Below are 9,084 nucleotides of genomic sequence, written 5' to 3' on the forward strand. Positions count from 1 at the left end.
ATGTGTCTGCTGCTTCTCTGTCCCATGCACATGCCAGAGCATGCAGAACCAGGCACAGGAGACAAAGAAAGGCAGGACAGAGAGTTTGGATGTGTAGATTTGAGCATGCATAATCAGTCAGGTGAATTTGGTTCTAGACTGAGTCTGTGCTTATATCCTTAGATTCCTAAGGCAGATCTCCCTTTTATCATTGGTATTACGTGTTCTCAGCAGGTGTTAGCCTGTTTAGTTTGGGTCTTCAGGTCATTTCAAGTGTGAGGCTAAAAGTTCATAGTCTCACACAGCCTTTGTTCTTCTAAGCCAGTTGTATTGCAGTTAGCATCTTGCCACCATTCACATCCCCTACTCACAGTTGCATGGCTGTGGAGGAGAAACCGTGTACAGAAGGACCTGTGTCATGGTTCACATTCAGTGCTGGCCCTTTCTCTTCCTCCCACTTCTTTACCTTGTAAATGGGAGCAGGATTTCCCATTCATCCAGGCATTTCTTGGGGAAAGTGTGGACCGCAAGGTGTTTTTGCTATCTCCTTGGGCTGAGTCCTACAGCTGTTATTTGGTCAGTTGCAGGCAGCCCAAAAGCAGTCTGCACACCGTAGTTGGCAGGATTCGAACCTGCGCGGGGAAACCCCAATGGATTTCTAGTCCATCGCCTTCACCACTCGGCCACAACTACCTGCTCCAGCCCTCTCTGCCCTGAGGATCACATGCCCTGTGCAATGACACTCGGTTCCCTGGGAGGTTCAGGGCAAAGGCTTCACTTTAAGCTCTGCATTTGAGACCTCCACTGAGCATGACAAGGACCTGGTGCCAGGCTTCCAGAGGCCTTGAGAGGAGTAAGCTCAAGAGATATGGCTGCAACTCCCAGCACCTTGTCCTCACTCGAGCATCTGGGATATCCTTCCACAGGGGGGATGATTTCACTCCCCAGCTGGTCTCAACTGTTCCCAGGGCATAAGGGAAGGCAATTGTGTGGAGCCAAACAGAAACACTGGTAACTGTGGGGTGGGATATTAGACCCTGCTTAGCTTCTTAAATTTATCCAAGGGAGACTCCAAGCCTATTACAAGCACTAGAGTGGCAACAATCCTGCAGGGAAGATGGTGACCTCCCGGCAGCCCCTACAGCCTCTTGGGGATGTAGGGTGGTATCAACCTTTCAAAGACCATGACTGTCATGCAGGTTGTTGTGTAGGGGGAATGACTTGTAAGGGTGGGAGAGATCTATGGAAAAGGCAGGGTAGATCCTGGCTGAGGAGAAGTGAGGAGAGGAAAGGGGAGGTCATGGGTGACTTGGCAGAAGACAGGAGAGAATTTATTTTGGTGGAATAGGCATGTCTAGACCTTTTTTTCAGCAACTGGCAATGGATGTCCAATGACTGAGCAGGAACCAGAAAGGCAAATGACCTGCAGAAATGATTATTTCATCCAGCTTCGTCCAGCTACCTACTGGACGAAGGTAGCTCTGGTTCTCTTTTAACTATGGAGGAAGAATATTTGTAAAATGGTGTTAAGGACTCAGTATGGAGGTGATGCATCTGGCAATGTCTGTTGTTGGGGAATTTTTATTGCACCCCTTGAGGTGAATTAAATATATGTTTGAGCTTAAATATAAAGATTTTATGAGCAATGCTTTGGACAGAGTCCTACCGTCATAAGATTCTCTACATGGAGTCTGCAAAGATGCAGCATGAACTGTTTCCTTATATACAGTTGCACCAGCACCCATTGTATCAGGCACCTCAGCCTGGCATTGGGTACATTCTCTGGCTGCTCAAAGGTGGCTCCTGAGCACTCGCATTCCAGGATTCCTGCAAGACAATATTGCCATAATTCTTATCTCATCAGCAAGGGAAATCTCACTCCTTTACAGAGAGTCCTTCTGTCTCTGGCATTCCTTTACCCAGCCAGTTCTGCAGTTAGTCCTTCTCACCCTCCATGCCAGATCATTCATTGGTCAAAATTCGCCATTGCTGAGCAGTTGCAATTTGAATTTACCTATCATCCCTCCCTTTTGTGAGTAGTAACTACTCACAGAAACAATTGCAAGTGATTAAAATTTCTTTATATGCTTACTATCTATTTTCATTTCCCATAATATTGTTTCATCTCACTTCTCTTTGCTCTTTCCTTTTTCTGTTTACAGATGATTTTCAGGCATCTTCTGAAAATGATATTCTAGACAGTGCATCTTCTTACAAATAATCAACTCCTTTTTAAAATAAATTGTGCTGACTGGCCAGACCATTAGCTGCAAATGGGGTTTTTTTAAACTATTGAGGCCTGCAAGGGCCTATGAGACTTTTTTGAGGCTTGTAGTCTCAAACCATATTTCTCTTAAAGATCTTGACTATGTTAGAAGGGTTGCAGACTAATGGGAGCCCAGGATCAGTCACCATGTGGGCTGTGCTGTCCCATCACCCATTCTTGCCTCTAGATTTTATGGTAATCTATAGCCATTAGTAAAAGAATTTATTTCTTTTCTTCTTCCTTATTCTCTAATATATTCAGCATTGTTGTTCTGGTCTCTGCTTGAACCATGCCTTGTTCTGTCCTTTCACATACCAATTTGCTACAACATAAGAACAGTTGAACCAAATATATACACGAGCATGAAAGTTATTAATCTAACAAAATAGACTTTAGTGCTATCTTAAGCACTTTTTCCTCACCATCATTCTCTGTTTGGGAGTCATTCCCACCAGTCAAAAGTCTGAGGTTTTGGGTTTTCTTTTGGTTTGTTTCTGTTTTTTTCCCCCCTCCAAGTATATCATGCAGTATCTGAAGTTTACCTTGAGTTTCATGTATATCCATTTCTATTCTCTGATCTTGGTGTTAACTAATACACATACACTTCCCTGAGGGATGAGTACATAATCTAATGCTATGCTGTTTTGCAAGGCTACCTGAGATGCTTGTTCTATCTCTAACTGCAGGGCTGAAATAGTGTTAACTGTAGCATTACTCATCTCTTCTGTTACAGCAGATACATTTATGATAGCCTTTTCTAATTCTGATACTCCTACCCAGGGGAGAAAAGTCTAAGCAAACTGGTGGAAGCCAGTTTGTCAAATAACAAGTGTATTTTGCACAGAGCACTTTGTTTGGTACTTTGGGGTAAGTTGTGTCTATCAGGTTTGGAAGCTTTGAGATGGCAGGAAGAAAAACCCATCCCTACGTACCAATGCCAGTCCAGTTAACAGGCAGCATCTTATAGGTCTTAGAGCCTCATATTCCTCACAATACTTCATTACCTAAGGCCGTATGATAGAATAATTCTTACAGGCTAGTATATGACCAGTAATAATATAAATCCAAATGTGAAATCCCAGAGCAAATCTGTAATTTCCAAAAAAAATTGACAGGTTCAGTGATGTCAGTCACTTCCATATCATCAAAGTCTATTTGGAGGTTGTTTTTCTATTGACATTTTAGCAAAGGAAGTTCATCTAGATCAGCTCTGCTGTGACAGGTGATACACTGTTTTGTGTCTGAAGCTAGTGTCACTGTTTTACTCTGGGAAACATGGATCTAGTTGAGCAGGTCCTTGCACTTCACCATTGTATTGGTAATTACCAGTACCTGCTAAGTTCCCTTACAGCACAGCTGAAGTGCATTTTTTCTCTAGTATACCTTGATGTAGACCCAGTGTCCTGGTTTCATGCAGTGACAGACTTCAGGGGAAAGATGTATAGATGTAGCACAAGTCTATTCCTTACATACACTTCCACAAGCATTGATCATGTGAGCATCAGCATTAGGTGCCTTCTGCCAATTCTCACCTCTGTTGAACCTCATCTCTCGCTCTCTCTCTTGGTCTCCTTATTTGGCCACATCAGGAGCTGGGCTAGGACTGCAACCAAGAGTGAGGATATCTGGCTAATGGCACTTAGTATGAGCTACAAGGTGAGAAATGGGAGAGGTAGTAAGTTATACAGGCAGATTGACAGGCTGTCCAACACAGAGGTTAAGGGAGGCAGCAGTAGAGACCACAAGTGCAAGCATTGAATCATTCATTGCTGGGCCATGAATGTACTCTGTGATGTGCAACATTGAAGAGGTTACACTGGAAACTTCATAACCAGGTCTAACTAGGTGAAAACAAGATTTTCACAGGTTACCAACATGGGTCTTGTAAGACAGGGCCTGCCAGGCTTGTGCAAAGAGCCCTGCTGCTCCTTTGAAAGTAGAGAATGCTCCGTGGCCCTAAAGGAAGGCTGCAGTCGGTGATGACCAGGGAGATGGAGAGACTGTCAGGCTCAGACAGCACATGTGGCTCATCAAAGGTGGCCACAGGGGAAAGACAATGTTTGTTTAGGAGGTCCCATGGTGTAATGGTGAGCACTCTGGACTCTGAATCCAGTCATCTGAGTTCAAATCTCAGTGGGATTTTAATCTTTTTACTCCCTCCAGGCTTTTATTAGTATACTTAGTCCTTTTCCACTTTTCTTCTTAGTCTGCCATGGTGTCCAGCCCATTTGCTTCCACAAAGTCATGGTAACTCCTTCTACCACAGAAGCCTCCAATGCTGCTGCTTCCTGAAGGACACTGCAGGGAGGACACTTTATGCCCTCTCTTCCAGGCTTCAGTGGGCAGCCAGAGATCTCTCAGAGCTGCCCAGCACCTGAGACCTGCAGCTCAGGCTGGGCTGACCCATATAGGAGGTCAGGTGACTCCAGGGCCCTGAATTCTTACAGCTGTCCCTGAAGACCAGATCTGACCCATTTCCCCAGGTCTCCTTGTCAGGGATCCAGCCTCTGCCAGAGGGTTTCCATCAGGGCTGCTCCCCTAGATGGCTGAGCACGCATGGATTACAAGTAGCAATAAATCTCAAAGACTCAGCCCTACTGGTCTGAGTCTTCCATGTCCAGACACTTGCCTGCTTCCTCCTTGACCTTTCTTCAGGTTCTGATTTTGAGGATGGGACCAGCAAGGCTGTTGTTCTCCCCCAAAGTTGTAAAGACCTTCCTGAGGTCTTTCAGGCTGATGGCAAGCCTGTGGCTTGTCCATATGCCTCTGGCTTTGCAGGCTTTTGGGAACCCAGTTGGGCTGAGATGGGGGTCATACAAAGGTGTCTCCTGGGAGCCAAAGCTTGGGACAACTTCCAGGGCTTCACTTGGATACCGACAGGGAAGAGGGATGGAGTAGATGGGCAAAACCCACACCACTCTCATCCTCAGTGACATTTGCTGGAAGGCATAGCACTATCAGGACCTTGTGCAGCCCCCCCAGGAGCCTTGGGCATTGCAGGGCTCTGGAGGAGCTCAGCAGTGCCAAGCCCTCCCTTCCCACCGTGTAATGACCAGGCCAGAGGCTCTGCCTGGGATCCAGGTACAGGCCTGGCACCAATCACTTCTCCAGGGATAAGCCACCAGCATCCCCAGGCAGAGGCGTGTCTTAAAACTGGGGCTCTGGTAAAAGCTGGTGATGAAGAGCCAATACAAGTTGTCTCAGTCTCCAGTCTTAATTTTCTCATCCTGGAAAAGAGCACAGTGAGACACACAAAAAGTTACACAAGTTTCTTATACCAGAGCATAAAATTAATTTCAGTTCTCAGATGTCATTGTGACCAGTACCTCCTACTCCTAACCCCGGATACGCCATCTGGTTGGGCAGGCAGCCTTTAGCAGTGGGTCATGTCCTCCCTTCTCCTTTGAAGAGGTCCTCAGCACCCAGGACAGTCAGGATGACACATGCTTGATTCTACTAACATTCTACCAAGGATCCCTGAAAGGAGTGCTTGTCCCCATTGTATTGCATGACACTATTCAAAAGAAGATGTTCTGTGGTTAAATATGGAACCGTGGACTTTTTTAGGTTTTACAAGTGGTGAATGAGGTTAAAGAAATTGTGTATGGTAACAGCTGTTCAGATATGAATGTTAATATAGAACTTTTGAGTTAATTTCTCAGTCTCTTAACTGTTATTTGCAAACTTAATATGAAAAACAGTCATGACACTTCTCTCTTTCAGAGAAGTTGTAGGAATAAATTCCAGGGGATGAATATGGAGGGGAAAGGAGGCAGGCACTGTTTTTCAGGTCTGGACATAGGCAGCGTGCCTGCAAGATGGGGTTAAGGTCAGCATTTCAGTAGGGAACAGAGCATGCACATTTGTGATCCCCTTTTTGTAACTCCACCTGCTTGTAGCATTGTCGATGATAGAGTGGGAGTCTGTAAATTCTGCACTAACCCAAACCCCGTGTATGACTCCACAACCCAGATTGGTGTTTCAACTCTCAGCATTTTTTATTTTTTTTTTAATGCAACCATGGATTCAGAGGATTGAGAAACTTTGTTTCCTTGAGGTAGTGAGTCTAGTTGAGAGAGGCTCTTTGTGTTTCCTCTGGTCCACAGGCCATAAGCTGCAAGAGAAATGAAGGTGTTTTACTAACTACTTTATAATCAAAAGGGAATTGAGAAGACTTTCATACAGTGTTAGAAATCATGTATTTGCAGAGAGGTTTTCTTTTTTTCTACCCACTCAGGAATTAAAGCTCCTTCACCAGTGATGAGAAAATGCCCTGTACAATCCAGTCCCACCCATACAAACGCATTTTCCCTTCCAATTACCCACACCTGTTATTTCTTCTGCATTACCCCTCTTTTTCTGCACAGGTTTAGCAAGCCTTGGAAGGCACGGATTACGGTTGCTTTCTGGTTTGGAGATGAAGGTTCCATTTGTCAGGCTGAACTGCTGGTGAAATAGCATTTGGAGGGTGAGTAGCTGAGCTCGTATAAACTGAAAACTCCATGGATGTTCTCTTGCTGCCATCCCATGGACATTTTGGGTATTCCCATTTCGGTCTGCAACAACTGAGACAAAATTCTTCAGGGAGAATTTCTCAAAGTACTGCTGACTTCTTGCTGCACCACCTCTTAGAAGGTTTCAGGGAATGCTTTTGTCTGTCATAAAGTACTATTTCATTGTTCAGAAAAGGAATACACTGCAGTAGATTACAGGGAAGCGGAAGGGAAGAGAGGGGGAAGAGAGAAGGAGGAGGACAATGGATAGGGAATGGAGTGATTAGCTCAAGTGTGTTTTCAAAGCATTCCAGATTAGTGACATGTTTGTGTCTTTGCCCACTGGATATCCTAAAGCTCCCACCCTCAGTGTTGTGGGAATGCACTGGTCCATTGTTGTTAGTGCTCCTGACAGAGTCTGGAGGGGCTTTGTACCATGCCAAGGTATCTTAATGCAAACACCTGGGTTGGGGCAATCCCAAGCACAAATACAAGCTGGGCAGACAATTAATCGAGAGCAGCCCTGAGGAGAAGGACTTGGGGGATGACGGTGGACAAGAAGCTAAACATGAGCTGGCAATGCACACTCACAGCCCAGAAGGCCAATAACCACATCAAGAGAACTGTGGCCAGCAAGTCGAAGAAAGTGATTCTTCTCTGCTCCAATCTGGTGAGACCCCACCTGCAGTGCTGTGTCCAGCTCTGTGGTCCCCAACATAGGAAGGACATGGATCTACTGGAGTGAGTCCAGAGGAGGCCATGAGGATGATCTGAAGGCTGGAGCACCTCTCCTACAAGTACAGGCTGAGAGAGTTGGGGCTGTTCAGCCTGGAGAAGAGAAGACTTCGGGGAGACCTTCTAGAGGCCTTTCAGTACCTGAAAGGGGCCTACAGGAAGGCTGGGGAGGGACTTTTTTCAAGGACAGAGAGTGATAGTACAAGGAATAATAGCTTTAAACTGGAAGAGGGGAGATTTAGCTTAGGTGTTAGGAAGAAATTCTTTTCTGTGAGGGTGGTCAGACACTGGAACAGGTTACCCAGAGAAGTTATGGATACCCCTTCTCTCACAGTGTTCAAGGTCAGATTGGATGAGGCTTTGAGCAACCTGGTCTAGTGGCAGGTGTCCCTGCTGATGGCAGGGGGGTTGGAACTAGATGATCTTTAAGGTCCCTTCCAACCCCTACCATTCTATGACTTTATGACTCTATGATTCTGGAGATAACCTCTCAGTCACAGGTCTGAGTGCTCATGTGTGACTTGAACCAGCCTAGTATGTACTGGAAGGGCAAGATGCCTGGGCACAAGCAGTCCGGGCACTTGCTGGAATCTATTAAAGACAATTGCGTTATGCATGTGCCTGAGAAACCAAATAAGGAAAATTCTCTGTTGGATCTTTGATGCACAAGCTAGAAGTGATGGATGAGAAAGCTGAGGGCAGCCTTGGTGGAAGTGACAATGAAACTATGGAGTCAGAGAGACTAAGAGTGGTGAGCAAGACCAACAGTAAGTAGAATTGCAACTCTGCAATACAGAAAGGCAGAAAGCACCCGGGAGGGCAAAGGGGCCTGGGATAGCTGCTTGATCTTCAAGGACAGCCTCCACAGAGCACAAGAGCAGTCTAATTTAGCATGCAGAAAGTTGAGTAAGGATAAGGCCCACATGGATGTATGTGACACTCCTGACTGAGCTAAGACAGCAAAAAGAAGTACACAGAAGGTGGCAACAGAAGAGAACTCATGTGGGAGGTCTATGAAAGCAACCACTGACGTATGAAGAAATAGTTTAAGGCAAGCCAAAGGTCCCAATACAACAAATTCAGGGCTTGTGTGAAAGCAAAGGAGCTGTTGGCAGAAGTAACACCTGGTTCTGCCAGCATGGTGCCTCCACAGATACTACTGGGAGAAGCAGGAGCCTCTAAGTACAAGGTGCCTATCAGGTAAGGGAAAAAGTCACACCATGGATTTTGAGGCCTGGCAGAAGAGAGGTTGTGTAGGATCCCCAGGTGAGATGAGAGTAAGCTGTGTACAAAGGCTCCTGGGGTGGTGAAGGGGCCAAGGGTTGAAGAAGTTGGGTGTAAGGTCCATGGTGCACATTGTTACCATTTGTGCTTATTTTCCCATTTATTTTTTGTTTTCTTTTCCACACCAATACTTTATGAATGAAAGCCAAACCATAAAAATATTCTTGCTCTATTCTAAGGACAGTGTTAGGATGGGAAGAGACAGGAAAAAAATGATATTTTGCCTGGAAAAATATTTGGGCAAAAAGATGAATTGTTTTGGGGTTGTGGAATACCTCTTCTATCTGGCCATTCTCCTGGGTTGGAACTAGATGACCTTTAAGGCCC

At 45.5% G+C, this 9,084-nt stretch overlaps 2 non-coding genes across 2 annotated transcripts; one reads left to right on the forward strand and one right to left on the reverse strand.

Moving 5' to 3' along the window:
• Window positions 1-590: 590 nt before the first annotated feature.
• TRNAS-AGA (transfer RNA serine (anticodon AGA)) lies at window positions 591-672 on the reverse strand. The gene has a single exon. It is a non-coding gene; the product is annotated as a tRNA-Ser (tRNA).
• Window positions 673-4,315: 3,643 nt separating this feature from the next.
• Window positions 4,316-4,387, forward strand: TRNAQ-CUG (transfer RNA glutamine (anticodon CUG)). Its single transcript has one exon. It is a non-coding gene; the product is annotated as a tRNA-Gln (tRNA).
• The last annotated feature ends 4,697 nt before the right edge of the window (window positions 4,388-9,084 follow it).

Source organism: Antrostomus carolinensis, unplaced genomic scaffold, assembly GCF_000700745.2.
Source record: "Antrostomus carolinensis isolate BGI_N321 unplaced genomic scaffold, ASM70074v2 scaffold20164, whole genome shotgun sequence".
NCBI classification, from domain to species: Eukaryota; Metazoa; Chordata; class Aves; order Caprimulgiformes; family Caprimulgidae; genus Antrostomus; species Antrostomus carolinensis.